Raw genomic sequence first — 22,956 nt, 5'->3', positions numbered from 1 at the left:
GCTGAACGCATGCTGCTATGGCTATCGCTCCATCTGACTGCTGCTCCACCAGAGACACTCGATTAGCAGAAACAGAAGCAAAGACAACGCGAAATAAAACACATGCACCTGGAGAAAAAGGAAACTCGAAGCATCTAGTGGATTCGCATCGACTTTGGTTATTAAATCACGCCAGAAATACTACTGCCTGATTTTCATCTGGTGTTGTTCCACTCGCTAATGAATCTCTTTGATGTTTTACTAATAATTCTTGCTGCATATAGATGTCTATATACATCAATTTTACTGCCCACTGCATTGATCGAAAAAACAGCAACGCCTGCTGGCCGGAATGTAATGGGACAGAACAATGTCCTAACCCCCTGATGGATTTCAGACATTAAGTCATCTTTAGCTTATAAAAAAAAAAAATGTGCAAAGCTTGTTCTTAATTTTTTTTATTTCTCTTTGTTTTGACTGGAGCGTAATATTTTCGTACCATTACAAAAAATAAAGGAAAAGGACGAGCATGAAAACATACAAATATGGGAAAAAGTTTGTTCGCTAGAAAAAATAAACCCGATTCAAACTGGGTCTGTGATTTTCAAGTTCTTTTTCTCAAAAAGAATAATTAGACTCATTAATGAGAATAATCAAACTCTCCTTTTGCTAAAGTTTTGTTTTACTGATGAGTGATACAAATCCCAAGCAAATTGCACAAACTGAAAATTGTAGATTCTTCACAACACGGAGTGCGCGTTCACCTAAAACGTTTAGTCGGCTCTGCTTCTTTTGATACGCCTTTCTATTTTGAGATAGAAACGACATGTAAAGCCTAATAATCACCTGAGTAACACAGAGGGAAATCCTATTAAAAACACTGAGGTACCTGTACCTGTTTCTGTCTGGGGATTATCATGGACGTGATATGGGAAGGTAACGAAGTTTTAACGTTGCCTTGACATATTGTTAGCAGTAATTTTGATGTTTTAGTGGACGAGAAGTGGATTATCTCCAAATGAAATTTGGAAATGTCATTTCCATTAACTGATAGCGTCACATTCCTCCTTTCAGGTTGCAGACGATAAGGAGGTTCCTGCCACAGCCGTTTAACTGTGGCTTTGCTGAGCACTTCTCGGCTACGGCGTTAATGGGCTGACATTAATATGGCTAGATAAATAAGGAGGATCGGGGGGAAGAAGAAGAAAAAAAATTCAGAGGACCACCATTATATAGGTATCTCGCACTGATAGCGCCTGTCAATCGTAAAAAAAAAAAAAAAAAAAAGGAGTCCTTGACGCTCTTTATTTCTCCTTCGGTTGGTGTAGACAGACAGGGATATTTTTTTTTTTTACACAGGGCGAAACTGTCTTCCTTACTTTGTATTGCTTTTGCAACACAATCAAAGAGTAGCCGAAACTACAGAGTCTTAATGACATGCTGAAGCACAAAGCTCGTCAACTCAATTTCGACAAAACGCATCCATTTTTAATTCACTCCCAAGAAATAAAAGGTCTGTTCATGTCAAAACAACAACAAGGTAAACGGCTGGAAATGAGCGCACGTGTTTATGTATGTGTGTGTGTGTGTGTGTGTGGCTGCGAGTCCTCACACTCTGTCACTCGGTGCTCATCTGTCCCGATACGTTTGCATTACTCCTGCAGCATCACGCTTCACTGCCTGCCCTCTTTACACATTTATTTTGCCCCGGTCTTCCTCAGACACTGAGCTAAAAGATCTTTAAAATATTCATACATACACACATACCTATCTCTGTGTGATACACACACCCGGCTAGGCTGTGTGCGCGCGTGTTTGATAAACACGTACCAGGTACACATGTTAACCGAGCGTAATACAGACGTTTTAAAATGAATTGCTCCGGCGGGCAGACGAAGAACGCTTCTCCGAATGCCACAGACGAGCTGCTGTGAGAGAGAACAGCCTTCTCTGTCCCTCTATTAAGCATCAGATCATCAATTATTCACACATCATCGTGAGGCATTATTCAACAGCATGATTAATTTTTTAAGATAGCAGGAAGTAACACAAAACATAAAAAAAAAGTGAAGCTTTTACAATGTGTTGAAGTAGAGATGACATTTTGGTCAGAGGTAGTAGAAAAAAAAAGGAAAGAAGAGGAGGGGGGGGTAAAAAAATGGAAGGTTGATGGCTGTTTAGGGAAATAGTGGTTGATGTGAGCGATGTGTAAACCCCAGACAGGACATTAAAGTAGTAAGTGATATCCATAGTGCAAATCCTCTATACCCTGTGCTGAACGCAGCTATTTCTGTTCCGGGTTTCTTTCTCTCTGTTTTTTTTTTTTTTTCCACGTGCGAACAAAGAAACGGTGATGTCTTGCTAGGAGATGGAGATCACGCAGTAGACAGCAAATCATTTGAAAATCTGCAGACAAAGACGGAGGGTGTAGTGTGCTCCCTGAGAGAAATCAGTTGTCAGGTCTAAATCTCTCCTGACAACACAACCAGCAGTTAATGCCGCCTGCTAAATCTGACCGTATCGTATTGACCTTTTTCAAAGGCTCCTGCAAAACTCGAAGCCCATTAACTCTCGGGTTCAAACTTAGGACTGCTTCTGTATGCTTGGAAAACACAGCTACGGAAATGATCCGATGGGTTGGAAACAGCCGGGATTTCAAATTAACACTGCTGTTGCCCAGGAGGAGATATTTGTCAGGAACGGGGGCTTGGGTAACTTTGGATGTTAGCAATGAGATCGTTAAAAACTCAGATGGGGTTGTTGTTGTTGTTGTTCGGTTGTTGGGGGGGCGGGGGGGGGGGGGTTAATGTCAGAGACAGGAGGGTCTACTTCTTTCACAGAAGACCACACATCCTGTACTATTTATCATTACAATGATACCCAACAATGATGTGAAGTAGTGGGGGGTTAAAGCTCAGTCTTCCATCCAATATAACTTACAATTCACAAGCTGACACTTTGATACTGGTTGAAACTGAATCTGATATGATGCAATACATTTCTAACTGATATAGTACCCTCTGATCAATACGTGTTTAGGATCGGGGCAGTCCTAACATCAATGATTAATATTAATGATGTATACAAAGAATACTAAAAAAAAAAAGAGGGTTACAAAAAAAATCTCCTTGCTAGCCCGGTAAATTATTCACACATCTGTGAATATATAAAATATGTCCTTTTATCTATAATAATCAATTTATGATTTTTACAATGCACACTACCTGTCAGAATATGGACAAGTTTTATGCAATCCTGTGAAATACTACTTTACACTGCTGCTTTCTTCTGGGCTAAAAATACAATTTCATAAGAACCACTTCACAAACCCGAAGCCATGAAATGTGGCAGCAAAAGAAGAAGAAAAAGAAGAGTTTTCATGACTGCTTGAGAAACAGTTTCCTAGTTAAGCAACTCATTCAATGATCATTTATTTAATAAATATATTGTATAAATATTTTTATTGTATTACCATACTACAATTTAAAGATTCCAACTAAGCACTGCACAAATAATCAATGCAAAATCTAAATCGCGATACGGACCTGTGCAATCATTTAATCAAGAATAGGCTGCAATTCATTACAGGTAAAATACGCATAGTCAGGAATTCATGTAGTGTTAATCAGTAATTGAAGTATTTTTTTCATTTTTTTAAACTAATTTTGAGCAGATAAATAAAATTAAGCAAGCATCCAGTTAGCGCATATAAATGTATGAATACAAAATGGTGCGTTTAATAGTTATATATCGTGTTTGAATCACCATCACAGTATGTCAAAATAATCACAATCTGATTTTTTTATTAAATCGTCCAGCCCTAATTTCAATACTGAAATGAATAAAAAGCAATTCAAAGAAAGAAAAACACATTGATATTATATGGCTATATCGCCCAGCCGTACTGCTCACACTCATGCATTATTGTGTTTTTCATATTCTTCTTGCGCTCAACTGCTGAAATTACTGCTTTTGCTATGAAGTGTTTAAATAAAATTATTTATTCACACACCAACACACACACATATATACACACACACACACGCACATATATATACACACACATATATATGTGTGTGTGTGTGTGTGTTTAAATAAATAGATGTGTGTACACATATATATATATATATATATTTATATATATATATATATATATATATATATATATATATATATATATATGTACACACATCTATTTATTATATGCGTGTGTGTGTGTGTTTATAACAAAAGCAGTAATTTTAGTTGAGCGCAAGAAGAGTATATATATATACTGCATGAATATATATATATATATATATATATATATATATATATATATATATACACACATATATATACGCACACACACACGCCGCACATACACACACATACTTCCTAAAAATCCTAAATCTTCCTTACTCATATCTCCTGGCTGCTTTGCTCCCTACAGTCTGTACCTTCACTCTTGCCAAAAAATACAAAATTAAAAAAAAGGTTGTTGAACTGTACCCTTGTCTGACGCTGGGATGGTCAATCTTATAATTAGTAGCTTTAACAGGTATCTTTAACCTGGAAATGTAGATACAGTCTACCTTCACATTAGAAAAAAGATTTTCAGTGTTGCTCATAATTGCTGTTAAGCTTTAAAGCTATGCTATGGATACAAAACAATGAATAGTACAATTGTTCTGCAACTGCATGAATAGTTCACTAGACTGATTCACTAAACCAAAATTGTATCCACTTAACTCATGTGTACTTGAAAAAAAAATGCAATTTCGTAATTCACAAACTAACACAAACTTATTCACCTTAGGAACAGTTACACGTGCTGAGGCATGAGCAGGGCTTAATTCTCCTCCCAAACTTAATCTTTAGGCAACAATGCCAAGCAAAGAGCTTTTAAGTGAGACTTCAGTGCAACAGAAAGAAAGTGGGTTAGAAAAGCAGGCACTGATGGCCCACTCAGTCTTTCAGAGGAGATCCAGTTACATTGTGTATGGTGATCTCTCTCTGCCAGGTCTTTAGGCTGAGGACGGGGGAGAAGGAGTCGGCGCAGCATTTCTCCCTGGATCGTTAGCTTCATTAACATGTGTTAACCAATGCTGCCATCGCTGTAATTGAGATGCAAACGGTCCCACGCTGGATTTGTGCATGGGCTGACCCAGCCTGGTTGTACTGGTAAGTGTTAGAGTGAAGGGACGGCTATTCATCGCCGCTCCGCAGTATGCAATCTTCGGAAATACTACACTACACTACAGCTTTCTTCTGTGCTAAAAATACAATTTCATGAGAACCACTTCACAAACCCGAAGTCATGAAATGTGGCAAAGAAGAAACAGAAGAAAAACATACGTTTCCATTAATGATGAATAATACAATGCAAGATGATTTCATTTGATCCTTTTTCGATTTTAAACAATATCTATAAAAGCTATTGATACTAATGAGGTGTCACTTAAGTAAAGTAACTTTTATTACATTTCAGTACTACAATTCTGTGACACAATCACCAAGGGAATGCACTTTATTGGGAACCTCCCTGACATCTGTTAATACAAAAAATGCTGGGAAATCCGACTGCTTTGAGAAGGGGAGTCACGCAAGCGACCTGAATTCCAGGGTAATGACCTCCATTCAACAGACCATCAGTCTAGCCAGAAATTAAAGCACGAGGACTGCCGGGGCATCGCTCTGAATGGAAATAGATTCCACTCGCAACACCGTCGTCCTTTGCCACAACAACAACTGGGCTGAAGACACAATAATCACTCATCACTCTCTTCTCATTTCTCTCCCCTCTGCCTCGCTGAGTGTCTCTGGTTGCATATCCGTGATGGTTATTTGTGTTTGTTTTTATTCAGTGCGAATAAACTGAAAGCTGAATATCATGAGCCCACACATGGGAAGGACCATCACTGTCCGGAAATTTCAAACGCAGGTAATATTATAATGTGTAAAGCTGCAGTTAAGCCTGGGAGCTCCTTTTGTTAAAATGCATAAACAAATAGATGACAAATTAAAAGGAATATATATATATATATATATATATATATATATATATATATATATATATATATATATATATATATATATATATATAAATAAAATGTCTTTCCAAAATGTTCGAGATGCATTGTGCCCTGGTGCAGACGCTACATATCTCTATAAAACCAAATTGTTCTCAATTATACTCCTTCATTTCATATTTTGCCTCTGTCTCTGTCTCTCAGTTGGGTTGAGATCTGGTCACTGTGAAGGCTTTAGCATATAATCTACATCGTTTTCATGCCCATGATCCATTCAGTAAGCCCTTGTGTCCTGTAGATGGAGGAAGTGTTATCTGAAAAGAGCATACTGAAGATAAAGTCAGAATAACTGGCGATTGATTGGCAGTGATGATTCCCTCTGAAGGAATAAGTGGACTAAATCCCTGTGGAATGCAACATTTTTCATTAGTCTGAATATTACAGCTTATGTAACGAATCAAAAAAAAAAAAAGACAAAATCCATAATAAAATAGTAGTCAGTAAAATAAAATACCTAAATAAAAAACATTACATTCCTAACACTTTGAGACGTATTGCGACTAGGATTTAAACTGCGATATATAACCATTAAATGCACCGTTTTGTATTCAAACGTATTTATCTGGGTTAACGCCAAATAATTAGACAAATGATCTTGTTAAGAATATTTTAAATAATATTTGTTTGTCAACTCAAAATCATTAATAATAATAATAATTATTATTATTATTATTAATTATAAATTCCAGACTCTGCGTATATTACCAATACTAAATTTTATCCTTTCGCGATGAAACAATTGCACAGGTCCATATCGCGATTTCAGCTTTGTGCGATTAATGTACAACATAAGTAGCCCTAAAGAATAGAATCTCACTCTGTTACACTTCACTTCAGAAAGCACCGTGTCCCTGGTTGTATTGTTGTATCGTATTTATCTATCATTACAGCTTTATCAGGAATCAGTATCTCATACTTTATAAAATTTGTATTGTGCTCCTATATTGTGTGCTAATGATGAGACTATGAGAGCAGTGTTACTCACTCATGTACTGAAACTATTTAAATCAATATTTTGCAATGTATAAATGCAACATTGCAATATTTATATGATCATATCTTGTATGTGAAATCATCAGGTCTTGACCCTGCTTCCGGTTAATGCCATGATTAAAAATGAACAAAAAAACAACAACTAGGCAACTTGGTTAGACATGCACTAACTCATTTTTCTTGTGCACAAGGCGAGCAAAAATGAATTTAGCACTGATGTGTCACAGTTAGCAAGACAGCCAGTGAATATTTACGTTTCCTTTATTTTTAATTTGTCAGCTCTGAATATATGTAAAAAAAAATAAATAAAATAAAATGCAGGTCTGAAATGCAGATAAAACACTAAGACATGCACAAAAACTGAGCAGAACCGGATGAAAAACGCACAAAATGTCATCATCATATGTTAGTCTGGGTGTTGCATTAGGTTGACAGAAGCACTTAATAATAATCAAGCTGTGAGAGATCTAATAAATCTTAGTAATGATCTATTGCAGTTTAATTTCATTAAGCCTAATTAACAGTTCTGAAGTAGCATTAGCTGAATAGAATGACGAAAAAATATATATTTCTTGAATTGTATATATATAATTTAAATAATCCAGCCTACAAATTTAACGTCAGAATCTATGGATTAATTAACGGACATATTATCGATGCACATTATTCATAAAAGTGCTTTATTTGTTAATGATGCTTCCTCTTATTTCAGTTTTGTATAATTGTAACAAACAGCGCTGTGTGTAAGTATAGAAAGTATAAGTTGTGGCGTATAAAAGAAGATGGTGTCTTTCCAAGGGTCTGTTTGCTAAAATCCAAGACACCAACATCTACTTATATGTTATTGAGAACAAGAAGCCATTTCAGAGCAGCAGAATACATTAAGCTCTGGCAATACAAGATTACCCAATTCGGAGACTAATATGGGTTTAGCTAAGGTAATTGCTTAGGAACATCACTTGCAAAAATACAGACAAAAAGAATATAAGGTTAACTATATACATCCAGGGCGCAATGTCAACTTTTTTTATAACAGTCCATAAATAATTATAGAGTACATGCCACATGCACACACAGTTTGGGTACAAAGCAGTGTTTCTCTCAGATGCTATCGAGCGTGTTTCCATCTCTCCCTTAATTGCACTAAAGTAACCAGACACACAACCGGGGGACCTCGGGAGCTGGGAGAAACATTCCAGAGAGATCTTATCGTGGCGCAACAGAAAAAAGGCAGACGGAAATGCGGCTAAGTGGCTGGGCTCGGGGGCTGGACTACGTCGGGCAGCCCGAGGGCCTGCTGAGCACGGATCTGGAGCTGACTCCCTCCAACGCAGGCCAGGCTCAGTGCTAATCAGCTCTGGGTAATGACTGATGAAAACATCATCAGAGACTGGCACTCGAACCCAATAAGCGCAAAAAAAAAAAAAAATCTGACGCTTGGACTTCAGAGTGATTTAGGGATAGTGTGCACTGTGTGTGGGGAAAACAAAAACAGGTAGGATAAATAAACAATTGCTCATAAATGAACTCGTTTACTCTGAATATAAAATCAGTTTGTAGTAAATGAGTAACAAATTTTCGCTGCTGTTTTTCAGACCAAGAACTTGAAAATTTCAGCTTGTGCATATGCCACATGAGCTTTTATTCAGTATAATCCAACATCTAATTATACATCCTCGGTACTAACAATGTCTAACTGTTTTATATTCCTAATAATGCAATAATTTTTTTTTCTTTTTTAATTCCATGAAGAAAGATACTTGTTAAATGTAAATTAAATTCATTGTCCGCAGCATAAATACTACATCCATGTGCGTGAGGATCTTTCTACTAGAATACGAGTGTTAACTTAGTGTTAGGTCATCCTCAAAATCTGGTTGGCGTCATGGGAAAATGTAAAAAGAAAAAAAAAAGTGGCACACAGTACACACTAGCCTGACACTACAAGTGAACTACTAAATTTATGCAGTTTCTGATGACGGAAGTACACTTTTAAGAATTTTTTTAATCAATTTCTAAAAAAATGATTAATAGTCATAAAACAATAAATTTTCTCGCCTTGTGAAAATAATTCAGATTTGAATGAACACATTCACACAGTCAAACAGTGTTGTGGTCAACAGTCCAGTCTATTTAACCGAACCTGTTTAAGGTAAAACATTTTCCAGACTTCCTGTGTGCTGTTTCAGACTGGCTCCATGGCTGTGTGTGTGTGCGTGCAATTGAGTGTACGTGTGTGTGTGTGTGTGTGTGTGTGTGTGTGTGTGTGTGTGTGTGTGAGTGTGTATGCGCACGTGTGCGTACCCTTTACAGACCTGCTCGTCCCGCAAGTGACCCTACAAATCACTAGTGTGTTTTTTGCTACTTCAGTAAAACGCTACACCTTCTGCCAAATAAGAAAAAGACCTTTACCCCTGCGCCGCTGAAGGACACACATAAAGCAGAACTACGTCACGGCCCGCTGAAAGACTTTTAAGAAACATTGTGAGGTCTTTCTGAGGCACAACACGGTGAGATGTTAACAATAACGAAAATTTCAATGACAAAAATCCATTAGATATGTTGAGCTGCACAAAACACTTCAACTCGCATGGCTTAAAGAGATTTCAAGACTTACAGGCCCCGAATGCTGATTGGAACTCAAAAGAGGACGCGATCCCCTTCGTCTTTCTGTGGACCGACTGCGAGGCGCTCCCTACAGAAGCGGCGCCATGGCTAAAGAAAACCCATCCAAGACTGGAGTCATTTCATTGCTCTCAAAATGATTAGACGTGATGTAAATATGCTGGAACTTTGATCGAGAGAATATGAATGAGTAATTGGTAAACCATGCAAAGCCTGGAAACTGAGGACATTCAGTCACAGTAAGAGTTGATTCATCTCTAAAATGGCTTTGATGTTGTTTCTAAAAGCGTTGACGTGATGTAACAACATACCTCTACTTTACTTTTATATCAAACCGGTTCAACTCTTTAATTCCATCTGTGAAGATTTGAACACAAAGTTAATGGTACCTGAGTAATATAAAATAAAAAATACCTTAAATAAATAAACAAATAAATAAAAAAAACGTCTAAAACTACACCTATTTTCAGCACGGTTTCTGCTTTGTGGCAAATCCGAGGTTAAAAATAGCTTGCGGCGCTTTCTGGTGCCGTGGGAAGTTTTAGTCACCCAAACAAACAGCAGACGGGTTTGGCTGCCTCGATTACATTTGGCACAGAGGGCAGAAGAATGCAATTGCTTTTTAAAGCCTGCGATTTGGTTCGTACAAAACATTAAACTTTTTTAGTGATGCCCCCGTTGTGAATGTGCGACCATTAAAAGGCACATTTTGGATAAGAAACAGACCCAAGTTCTTGTAGCCATCCTGTACAAGCTGGGAAATAGCCTGGCCGCTGAGATGGCTTTTCATCTCCTGCCATCGTGGTCGCCGAGGTTAATCGCGCCTCTCTCTTATTGGACCTCTAATGTTACAAGCGGTGGCACTTGCGACTTGGAGCCGCCGACGGCCATGTAAGGTCTTGTCTTGCTACGCTTGTGCTTGTGTCGGCTTGGGATTAATCCCATCCTTGGCACAAGACGTTCCCAGTCAAACTCAAATGCGAGGACCTTTCACGTCAGTCTGATTTAAACGGCTTTATCTGGAATACGGCTTTCTTTTCTCTTGCATCCTAGTGCTTTTCTCTTACATGTTCCTATCCGAGTGGCCGACGTGTTTGGTGCCCTGCCCGGATCGCTCTACCAGAAGGGCAGGATCTCTTGCCAAGAGAACAACAGCAGGTGCAGAAATGGCAGTTGTCCGGTTCGTGATCGCTTGTACCGTGGACAAGATGAGAATCACAGAGTTAGCTATTCACTGCAACCCGTTTCTAGCCTTGCCCTGGAAAACGCGGCTTGGTCTGAGCCTAGACATCTCGATGTCCGTGTTTATACAAGTCAGCCACATGGATAGTGTCAATATGAATCTTGGCCTTGCTGAAAAAGGGCGATAAGTATAAGATGCCGTTTCTGCATTTTTTACCACACCGAACGTATAACGGTGTCAAACGCACAGGTTAAACGGGAAAGCATGTGCAACGGGTGCCTATCACAAAGATCAGCACTTGGCTGAGGAGTAATGACTTTCCTTCTTACGTAATTAGCTGAGAGCAACAGAGTTTATTGGCTTGAATTAAATTCCTCTATCTTGTGTAAAGTGGCAAGTGTACTGCCTGAGCTGATCAAAGCAAACGCCCCTGTGATGTTTGCTACAAACTCGTTATTATCTAATCAAAAAGTAATATGTCATTATTGTGTACTGACAGTTAATATTAGTTTGCGTTTGCCCTTTTTAGTTGCATGATAAAGAAAGAAAGAGGCATGCTGCCTGAAATTGAAAAGCGCCATTAAACCCATGCTTTGGTTCTCTGAGATCAGTGCCTGATGCGCACACAATAAAAACATTTACTCTTTGCTTTACCGAGGTTTGCCCAGAGGCCTCGAGATAGAATGTTTCTTTCAGGTGGTAATATCAGCTACTGTAGTTATCAACACCTGGCCATCTTCATGAGAGGTGAATGAAACTAAACAGAAGGCTCCGTTGTTGGAGCAGGTGTCCTGTCCCTGCAGAGAGAAGTGTGTTCGGGGCTGGTAAGATCAACATCACAACTATTAGGTCTAGTCCTCTCCTCTCTTCACTGAGTTTCAGATCTGTCCCTGAGCTGTCTGGGATAACAACAGAAGGCCAGATCTCAAGCTGAAAGTAAAAAATAAATAAAAATAAAAAAATAAGAAAATTATGATAATACAGTTTTTCAGAAACACTGACGACACAAATACTGATTCTACGTCACACAAATATCTCTTTTTATTCTGATCCGTAAATTTAATCTTTTGCTTTTTAAAAAAAAAACAATTCTTAAACAATTTACAATAGCGCGATCCGAAATACTTCAGCGGAGAATATTCCATACACCACTGCAAAGTTCAAAAGAAGTAAATGTAACAAGAAAATATCGACAATAGCATACTTGTTCAATTAAGACAGAAGCAGTGGATGCTTATGTTCATATCCATTGCTTATCCAAGTTTTACCCATAATTTCAATTATAGAATAAACTACATTCATGAATAATAAAAAATACAATTATTCAACTAGCAAAATCCTTTAGACTTTAAGGACAGCACTACTGTAATTCAAGCTGTACATTTTCAAAATACTAATCACTCAAACTCTGCCTGCATTTTAAACACAGCTCACAGGAACAGCAAAGCTTCAAAGAAATTGCTATTTTTGCGCACGATGCTGTATGTATAATTAAATAAATAAAAACTACGCTGAATCTCGTCCTTGTCTTTGACTCTATAGCATGGAGTCTCTGCTGATGAAACCGTTACACAGAACTTAACATGTATTCCTTATATCAAGATATATTATATCATATGATTATAAATCATTGTTGCAGATAAAACATGGCCTGTAATATAATATCTGTATATAAACAAAGAGAGAAACTTTAAGCTACTATTAAGCCAAAAATGGTAGAAGTTATCACTACCTGATCTGCGACGACTCTGCCTGATTTACACCAAGTATACGCTTTTCACTGAGCGCTGTCTTCCACTTTAGCATCTAAATACACTTAGACGCAAACCTAAAGCTAAATGAGATTCATTTTGGTGAACAATTGCAATTTAAAATAATAAATATCTAGTTTTACGCTGAGAGCTCTGCAAACACGGTCTAACTAACAAAACTGAAGAACAAGATACAACACTACACGAATACAAATGCATCATGCACGCTACTCGTTTCCATTGAAACCTAATGCAACCTTTGAGTATGCCTTATTAGCGTTGAAATTAAAGTACGCAGATGAAGTGGCAAATCACATCATGAGCGCGTCCGCACATTCCAATCCCAACACAGTGCACTTTTTCTTTTAACGCAGCATGATTTAGGGTTTTATTTAGTAATCTTGAGAACTCTTAACGTTTAATAACCGCCTGCCAGTATTTGGCTGAACGCATTACTAATATCGTTGTGCTTCCAAGAAAGCGAGGCCCGTGCCCAATGAGCAGCTCAAACCTTTTCCCACAGCTTGGATTACTCATTTGCAGCAGCCTTATCTACGGAGAGCATGAGCTTTCGGATAAACTGAGGATTAAGCGATGCTGTATGGCAAGGTGAATTGTACTGGACAGGGTCTGCATCAGCAGTGCAAATCAAAACGCTCCGAGACGAGTGCTAAAGAAACAAAGCATGAGGATCAGCCGGAGCAGGCGTAATGAACAGTCGCAGCAGCAGCCACAGAGGAAAAGTCGTCCATTTTTGCCTTTTTTTCTCTAATGCAAAGCCAGTTGAAAATGAAACCAGCTCTCGATGAAAAGTGCCAAGCAGAATTTCCAGCAATTACAACGTGCTATTTTCTATTCTCTCAGAACTTCTTTTTTTTTTCTTCAAATAAAAATTTATAGAGCCGCTAGCAATAATATAAAACTTCAAACACTGTATGGAGCTTACACTTTCTTTCCATTCGAGCTTACTTTTTTCTCACATCTGTCAAGGACAGCGTTGCGGGGGGAAATTACACTGCAGCCCATCTCACCTCACCGTCCTGAAATAACAGGTCTGTCTCGTTGAAAATGGGGCTTTTAAGTGTGGATGCGATGCGCTGTGGTGAAAGCCGGCAAAGACACAACCCCTTCTCCCTGGCAGCTGTCTGCAAATTCTCACTGCCACCTCGGCCTCTCCCTCTCTCTTTCCCTTACTCGTCACCCCCCCCACCCTCTCTCTCTCTCTCTCTTTCTGTAGTCTGGCCACAGCCAGTGTTTACAACGTCTTGCTTCTCTCCCGTGACAGAGGAATTGATTTTTTTTCTTTTTCTAATTTTGCTTAGAAACGATGAGACAGAAAGTTGTCATGATGTCACTGTGAATTCATGGAAGAGAATGCTATTGTGTATTTCATTTGCATTTAAATAAAAATCAGCGTCCGGGTCTGAAGATTAATGCATTTAATCTCCAACTTAAAACTAGAAGATATATACAAGACATCCAATATTATTACAGTCCCTATATAAAAAGGGGAAAAAACACTTATTATGTTGTAATAATAATAATAATAATTAATAGTAGTAGTAATATGAGCAGAATTTAATTATATTACATATATTTTTCTCACACAATCACACGTGTATTATATTCATATTTAATTAAATTTATGAATTAAAATTTTTTCCAGGTGGACCTTCAAACAGGGACCAGCATCTGACCATGACATGACTGTATTTTCTCCAGACACACTGTGCTTTCATTTCATATCCGTTCTTTACTGTTCTGCTCCTCGAGCAAAATAAAGCAGCAGGCCATGAGCCTCTATTCCTCCACTGTTTGCGAAGCCACTACATAATCTGGCAAGAAAGGAAATGCTTTAAAACACAGCCAAAAAAAGGCCACTGTCAGGTCCTGTCAGTGTTTGAACTTAAAATGACTGATTAGCAATCGTAAAAATAAACTGTGCCTTGAACATGGGCCATAAAATACAATATTTGTGCCTTGTTTATTTTCTTTAAAACACTGAGTAGTCGTTAGCAGAGAGTGGATCTGAAACGGCATGCAAACACATGGCTGAGTAAAACTGGGCGAAGAAACAGTCTGATCTGAGATTATTACATTGTGCCGTGCATGGCTCAGCTGTAAGGAACGGAATTGATTAGGTATAATCACTTTTTCTCCACTTCTGCGTACAGGCTATTCCCTTTCCTGCTTGATCACTTGCGCCCTCTCTTTACTTGAGCAGTGAAAGGCCAGAGTTGCGGCAGAGTCGTGTGAAGCACCACTCATACGCATATTTCATTTCACATGGTCGAGCTTTCGCCCTCTACTACATCTACATGCGTACACATTAAGGACCAGCAGCCTACATCACTTAAAGCTAGTATCTGGCCTGGAAAATGCAAATGAAAGAGTGGAACAACATTTTCGTGCCTTGTAAAAGACGCCACATCCTTACTGTCGACCAAAAACCCTACTACTCCTCTTTATTTCACTATCCACTTCCCTTTTTTAAAAAAATTTTAACTGAACATACGGTTTCAGTGTTCACTAAAAGCCTTGGCTCTTAAGCATATTCATTTTCCAACACTGCTTCGTTTTCATACATTTCCCTTCAATGTGCAGAGAGAAGAGAAAAACACTAGCTCCATGCCCTTGGCAGATATAACATTATAACAATGAAAGAAAGCAACGCGTCGCAAATCACATCCAACAACTCCACAGATCTCCTAAAATTTTAACGCTAGTGAAAACTGTGTGAAGAGATGGCAAGGCCTTTCAGAACAAGAAAGAGACATTTCTTTCTTGCAAACAGTCACAACAATGCAGTTATTAGACGCACGTCTTCGATTCTGCACCACAGCATCCAAACAAAATATGTCAGCCTCCGAAAACTTAGAGCAGAAAACCTTTCACTAAAACGGCAGGTCATTTTCCAGCAACTTCTACTTCTGTTGGAAGATGCTGTAAATCGTATTTACCCAAAACTCCAAAAGGAATGTGTGTGTGTGTGTGTGTGTGTGTGTGTAAGTGTGCGCAATTCAGAAATAATTTTGCTCTCTTTGACAACATGTGCAGAACAGATAGTTTAAAGGGAAAAGGAGAACGCCCGGGAGAGTTTTGCTCTGAAGCAAACAGGACGGGACAGTGTTTTCACACGGAAACACAAAAGAAATGGAGAAAGTGAAGCGCACGCCTCCCAACCCACCCGCTCCACAGGGCCTGCTAAAACTAAAGGGCACAGGGCTGGAGCGTCTCCTATTGAAACGCACAGGGGCCACTTTGAAATGCTAATGGTACAGCTTCAAACAGGCCGCATTCACACGCGCATGAATTCAAAACATTTTTTGGGAGGCCAGAGCGTGGCTACAAAATGCCAAGCGCTGTGAAATATGAGCGGCATGAAATCTTACATTTTAAAAAATAAATAACGATAATTACATATACGCACACATATGCTATGCATATATACTGTATAATACCACAGATTTCAGATATTTATATAACTTATTTAAAAAGTATCTCACACCCTACTCCATTTGATGTCAAATGTTTTTTTTTTTTTTTTTTTTTTTTTGTTGTCGTGCTGTTTTTGTCTTGTCATTTGTTTTCTGTTCTGGAAGCTCTGTCACTAAAACAAATTCCTTTTACGTGTAAGCGTACTTGGCAATAAAACTCTTTCTGATTCTGATTCTGATTCTACACATGGCATGGGGTGCCACACAGGTAAAAGGTATTTAGCATTGTGCAGGAAATGTACTAGCCTTTCCTTATTAATAACACGCCAAGACTCAATTTGCTTAAAAGAAAGTTCTATTCTCTTCCTCTTCTACCATGCTGAAAAAAAAATAAATATATTTACCAACAAAAACACTATTAATTTTTTTAAGGGTTTAATATGTTTTTGTTTTTTTTAATAATAAAACTTTTGGCCACAGTGCTGAGTGAAAGGCAGGCACTGACATGCTTACTCGTGTGCTGTCTAGACTAAGGAGAATGAAGTTTGGCTTGAAGTTATGCCATGTATCGAACCCCGAAGGTCATGGTTGCCAACTTTTAATGCGTTTCACTGCTAGTGCATGGATTAGTGTGTCCTAGTGTGTGTGTGTGTGTGTGTGTGTGAGAGAGAGAGAGAGAGAGATAGTAAAATCTAAAATGCAGTGAAACGAAACAGGTTGATCTATAAGAATAAGTAGGTAAACCTTTAATTTTACATGTGTATCTCGGAGCGCTTGATCCTAGACACGTGTCTGTTTCTAGATTCCAGATCAATGATGTTTTTGCTGTTTGTTCCGAATCAAAGGTTAAATTGCTACATTTAAAAAATAACGGTTTAGAAAATAACGTCGAGGCCTCGTTCTAAACTCCAAGCATGTAAGTTTTGTTGCCGATCCGCGTAAGAGGAAAACACTGTGTAACAAAGAATGTGACAATTATTAAAAGGTAACATTCACAAATCCGCTGCTTCTCAAGGGCCACGCGCACGCGCCGCACGCGCTTAATAGCTTCCATTCATCCTGTGATTAGTAGCGCGCGAGACGCAGACGCGGCTCCGTCCACATCTGTCTGTGTTTTAATTGCAGCAGCTTCTCAATTAGCCACGCGGCCATTTTTAATTAGCGCTCACACACCCGGGTTAAAAAAAAGGATACTTATTATTATTTTTAAATAAATATTATTTGCATTTACACTAACAGGTAGTTTGTTGCCCAAACTTCTAAACAATGTGTATGAGTGAAACAGCGCTGGCACGCGCGGCACACATGAACTGAAAAGTTTGCCGCACAAACCGGGAAAAACACACCGCGATAAAGAGCAAAACACACACTCTCTTACCTGTGGCTGAGTTTCAAAAGTGTGTGTCGGAGCGCACAGAGGATGCACAAGGAGCTTCTCCGGGAAGAGCTGAAAGGCGGCGATGCATGCCCAGCTAAACACCGGTGTATATGTGTGTGAGTGTGTGTGAGAGAGAGCGACGGAGGCACGGTGTTGGCGGTCACCTCACTGTGTGTCTGACTCACTTCTGACTCCCTTGTAAGTCAAAAGAAAGATGCGCACAAGTGGAAGAAGAAGAAGAAGGAGGGGGAGGCGACGGCACCAAGGCAGCCGGTCCTCTTCAGTAACTGTGGTTAAAGAAAGCACACAGCAAAGGAAGAAAAAAAGACGTGTACATATATATGTGTATGGTTATGTATTAAAAAAAAACAAAGACAGAGCCCGGCTGGTGGTGGTGGAGGGAAGCGACTCCTCCGTGCTGTGAGTCAGTCAGAACGGCTTTTTATTCGCGGTGAATTCCTGCCGCTCGGCTGCTGCGGGTTTCATCACGGCAAGAGCAAGCTTTCCGAAAAGGTGAGGAAAGCAGAGCTCGCGCGCACGCACGCACATACACACGCGCACACTCATTCACACACGCGCAGAGTGGGGCGCGCGCCGGATGGTGCGCGAGACAGGCTAGTCACCGCGAAAACCCGAGCTGGAGCTTCAGACCGGACTGAACCGGATTCCCCCCCTCTCTCAGGAGGTTTTCCTGGAGTTCTGTATAAGCTTAAACAAACACAATTGAGTGAAATTTTTAGGTTTAGCCAAAAATGATATGATAGCTATGGCAAAACAGATTATCTTCCCCACTGTTGGTGTACAGTGATTTTCCACCCTGTTTGAGCCACTGAAATGCTAACACGGTGGTGATGTGTCTGGAGGGGGCTCGATCCCTCTCACAGTAGGCAGTCTGCACTATTCAGCCAATGACTGCAGCCATTTTTTTCCTTCTGTAACTCTAGAACACAACTAAAATATGAGGCAGAAAAAAAAGTGTGGATTGCTGCTTTTTTTTCTTCGGCTTCTTCTCCCTCTCTCATTTTCTCAACTTGACCTCAATCAGAAACAGAAAACCCAAAGCCGAGCTAAACGCTTAGAGAGGAGGCTAGCTCGGAGTGTTGGCCTTTTTCAAAAGATAATTTCCGTTTTACAAAAAAAAAAAAGACCCTGTTATATGATTTGCCCAACGCTTCACAATGACACGGTCTGCTTTAAATAAAAGAGGCCACAGCAAGGTGAACTGCGCTAACCAGTCCTTTCACTGGAGCGTGCGATCCAGACCTGAAGAAAATGCCAGCCGATGTATGGCTACACCGAAGGCTTTTCCACACCTGGCTTTAATATAGCATGTCGGCTAACTGCGCAGGAGAAATATGAATTTGAATCACATTTGCCAGGTGAAAGTAGGAGGATGTGATGGGGACGCTTGTGTTTTTGTAAGCATAACTTTACATAATAATCGATCGGTTTTCAGGGGACAAAAGAGAAAACAGATGGAACGAAGGTCACACCATGGCAAATATTCATTCTTTCTCCAAGCAGGAGCGATGAGTATGCATTAGTGTTAGCGTGAAAACATATGTGGAGTGTTCTACGGCAGATGACCCCAGGAAGGGTTAAATACTGTAACAGAGTTTTTATAAGCTCTTACTGCTCTTAACTTAAGTAAGAATATTAATGTTATATTTAACCGCATCATACACATGCATTTTCATGTGCACAAGAAATTTCTGTTAATTTCTAAATCATAAAAATCATAAATGATCTTATTAATAAATGTATTAAATATCTATTAAGTTAAAAAGGACTACAACTTTAGATTACTTTTTTTGTAATTTGTTGAACTGTAACTAGTTCTTTAGCAGCATTGTAAGAAGAATGTTCAGGTAGTTGTTTTTCTTTGTTTCTTTGTTTAAATGTTTTTTTTTTCTTCTTCTAGTGCTGGTTTCCAAGGTTTATGCAGGATTTAGAGCAGCTTTGATTGAATTCAGGTTTAAATCCTCTTGTGGAATATGGCCAGATTGCCGTAAACATGGAATAAAAAAGCGATGTTTATAGACTTTAAACATTTTCATCAATGTTTGTTGGCAACTTTGCAACTTGGAAGCCCAACATCTTAATCCAATGTTAGGTTTAAATGTTAATTCTTGTTTAACTGCATAATTGAAAATGTTTGAAAGAATGAAAAATAACGATATGTTAAATAATAAATGAAAATAAGGGTTAATTTATAGTATTGTTTGAAAAAAAATGATTCACGTGCCTTCAATATTGAAGTTAGTATTTATAGCAATAATATTCAATAAATATGAGGGGGAAATCTATTCATTTACATATCGTGATCCTTTTGTATGGTAATTCATGTATCGCCACCCTGACTCCAAAATCTTCTTTTTACATACAATTTAATTTATACAAATGTTTGCATTTGAGGTGGTAAAATGTAAAATTGCAGTTTCTCTACAATGAATCCCTGCATTAAACTATTAACACAGCGTTGTTATATGTTGTTTTTTAGAATTGTAACAAAATCCAAAAATAAAAAACTCAGTCGAGACATTTATAAAATCACGATACAATACAAATTGAATCTGCACCTAGGTATCGTGATAATATTGTATCGAGAGGACCCTGGTGATTCCCATGTCTATTAATTAATATGATCTTTCTAATAAAATTTCTAATGGGTATTTAATCTGTTTTCACTAATATTTATAAGGTAAAAATTTTCTGAAACATAAATAACAAATTTCCTAGCAGAAAATATGTGTACTTAAGTAATAAAATATAAGGTGCTATTTAAGGCCATAGTTTTCTCGTACTGAAAATCAGTGTAACAGTGTTGAGTTAGTTAAACTCTCTGTTACGGCAGGTTAAATAAGCACAATGTTCCTTAATTTACCTTTTTAATTCTTTAAAATTTTAATTTTTAATTAACATTCATATTTGTATTTTTTCTTGTTCATAATCATGATTTTCTTTCTTATAGTTTCCTAATCAACCATTAAATTTCAAAGAAATTATCACAGAGACAAAATTGATCATACTAAAACTATTAAATACTAAATAGTCAATCTTCAAATAAGATAAATATGTTTGGGCTATTTGAGAAAGAATCATAATCGCAGGTCTCAGAGGAACTTCACATCCAACGGGCTTTATGACCACATTAGTTTCTGGATTACACAAATGTCAAATATCTTGACTGTTAAGAGAGAAGACTATGCAAACAAATGCAGTTCCAAAAACTGTGTTCTGGTGCACCTTATTTTTCTTTAGCAGATTGTGTGCATTTATGTGTGTGTGTGTGTGTGTGTGTACATGTGTCTTTTGTCCAAGTCTCTCCTTTTCTTTCTCTCTCTCTTTCTGAAATCAGATATCTGCTAAAGCAAATATCTGTGAAACAAATCCAAGCAGAAGTAAATGGTTTAGCAACTGTTATTAAAGTCACTGTAATTAAAACTAGATGTTAAGTCTGAACTCGAAAGCTTGATGCAGTGACGGCGACAGCCAAGTGGAAACAGATGTGCTTTAGTTGTATTCAATCAAGAAGAATGATATATGGTTACCCATAATATAAGGCAGCAGCCAGCAACTCCACTTTGCTTTACTTCTAGCTAAGGTAAATCTAGCCGTTCAAAATTGAAACATGAGCATTACAGTGCCCTGTGACAATAAGAATTAATACAATTTGTTCCATAAGTAATTTTACTTTTTTAAGATCCTTTCAAATGTACCCACTGGAGCTGTTTTTCAGGGTATTGGGAGCCATAATTAGTCTAAAATGCATACATGAATCACATGTAGAGCTCAAGGCATTGTTACTATTTGCTTACAAAAATCAAACCTTGGCAACTATGCTCCAGACACCATGTATTTATGTTTAAGATGAAACCACATGTGTAAAATCAACAATAAACTGCACAGACAAATTGAATTTATACGTGCAAACCGCAATCTGTATTGCACCCATTAAGCCAGTTGAGCATCCTAATGTTTTGTCTAAACAACATAATAGATCTTCTAAAACAGCGAAATATCTTGTGCTTTATAACATTTGTGCTTTTCATACAACAAACTAAAAAAGCGAAACCACAACTTCCTTGAACACTACTTTATAAATCAATCATAGAAGGAAAAAAAAAATCACGAGTACATCATTATAGACTCATACCTCCCCTTAATTTTAATAAGTGCAATTCACATGAGCTTATACCACCTTTAGAGTTTGAAATTAAGACGATTATGCAACACCTCCACACGCTTGTTAATTAGATAGATCAATCTTAAGAAGCTGACAAGGAAAATATTGGGTCTGTAGTCCTTATGTTTCAGCACTGGATGCAGCTGGAGACTTTGCTAACAGTTAGCCAGTTCCTGAAATGTGTTTGTGTGGGCTTTTAGATTTCAGAGAAGCCACTCTTATTATCCAACACCCAAAATGGATTAAAAGTAAGACTTAAATTCATTGGTGTAAAAAAATAATAGACTTCTTTAAAAAATAATGTGCGAAAATAGGGCTTCGCTACTGCCATAATGGAGGACCTAATCAATAATTTTATATTAATTAAGGCAAATGTTATATTAAGAGGAGGGGAAAAAAGGAACCACTCCTCAGAGGTCAATAATCTTAGGAAATACGTAATTACCTGAATTTTAATTGAGCATGGGGGGGAAAAAAGATCTTTCATACACACGCATAATTGTAATGTACTGTCTGTCCAGCACTTCATTCATATTAATTCATATTAATTCTCCTAATTTAAAAGCAACTTCTTTGGACTTATATTAAAGAGTGCAATTATGAATTCCCAATACATATAACTTATTTCCATAAAGCATTATTGTTATAAATATATTCAGTGGGTGTTCAGCAATGCATAAAATGGCCAAAATGAATACACAGCCTTGGTTTATTATGCTAATCTTAATTACAGTTATTTGGCCTTATAGGAACCCGATTAAGTGGAGCAAAAACATGAATCTTGTGATTGCATTGTTATAATTTTTTTTTTTTTCAAATTTTGTTTTAAGAGTTACAGAAAAGGAGGAGCACAGTAATTGTATGTTATGAACAGAGTTTCATGCATAATGTATAATAATGTGTGTGAATGCTAAACTGTTTATTTTTTGAGAAACCTTTCATCACATACTTTACACAATGATGTTTTTCTCCACGCAACACAAAAAAAGATTACTTTTTCTTTTTTTTTTGTTAACTTGTAACAATTCCAGTAGGTGAGTATACATACAGGATTTCCCAAAGGTCTCCATACATAAGGGAAGTAAATACTATAACTTTATTTCTCTAGTATCTTCATACACGACTTGCCATTTCTTTGTAAACACACATGGAGTCGTCTCTCCCATTCATGATGAAGTCATGTTAACACATCTGGTGTTATGCATCTTACTGCTCAATTATGTTAATTTCCCCTATGTACGGAGACTTTTGGGACACCTTGTATATTATATACATTTGTAATACTGACAGAGCGATTTATGCACTTCATGCACACCAATATATGCACAGCAAAATTTGGCATTCAGCCAGAGT

The 22,956-nt window shown here is 37.9% G+C and overlaps 1 protein-coding gene across 23 annotated transcripts in view; it reads right to left on the bottom strand.

Annotated features, from left to right (window-relative positions):
- Window positions 1-18,078, bottom strand: part of adgrl2a (adhesion G protein-coupled receptor L2a) — a 96,102-nt gene extending 78,024 nt beyond the window's left edge. For all 23 annotated transcript variants that reach the window (XM_053512888.1, XM_053512890.1, XM_053512895.1 and 20 more), the window contains exon 1: window positions 17,418-18,078. The gene's annotated coding sequence lies outside the window, so the exon portion shown is untranslated. The remainder of the gene's footprint in view (window positions 1-17,417) is intronic.
- Window positions 18,079-22,956: the final 4,878 nt, after the last annotated feature.

This window comes from Clarias gariepinus, chromosome 15 (assembly GCF_024256425.1).
Source record: "Clarias gariepinus isolate MV-2021 ecotype Netherlands chromosome 15, CGAR_prim_01v2, whole genome shotgun sequence".
Lineage (NCBI taxonomy): Eukaryota > Metazoa > Chordata > Actinopteri > Siluriformes > Clariidae > Clarias > Clarias gariepinus.
This window is presented reverse-complemented; position numbering and strand designations above follow the sequence as displayed.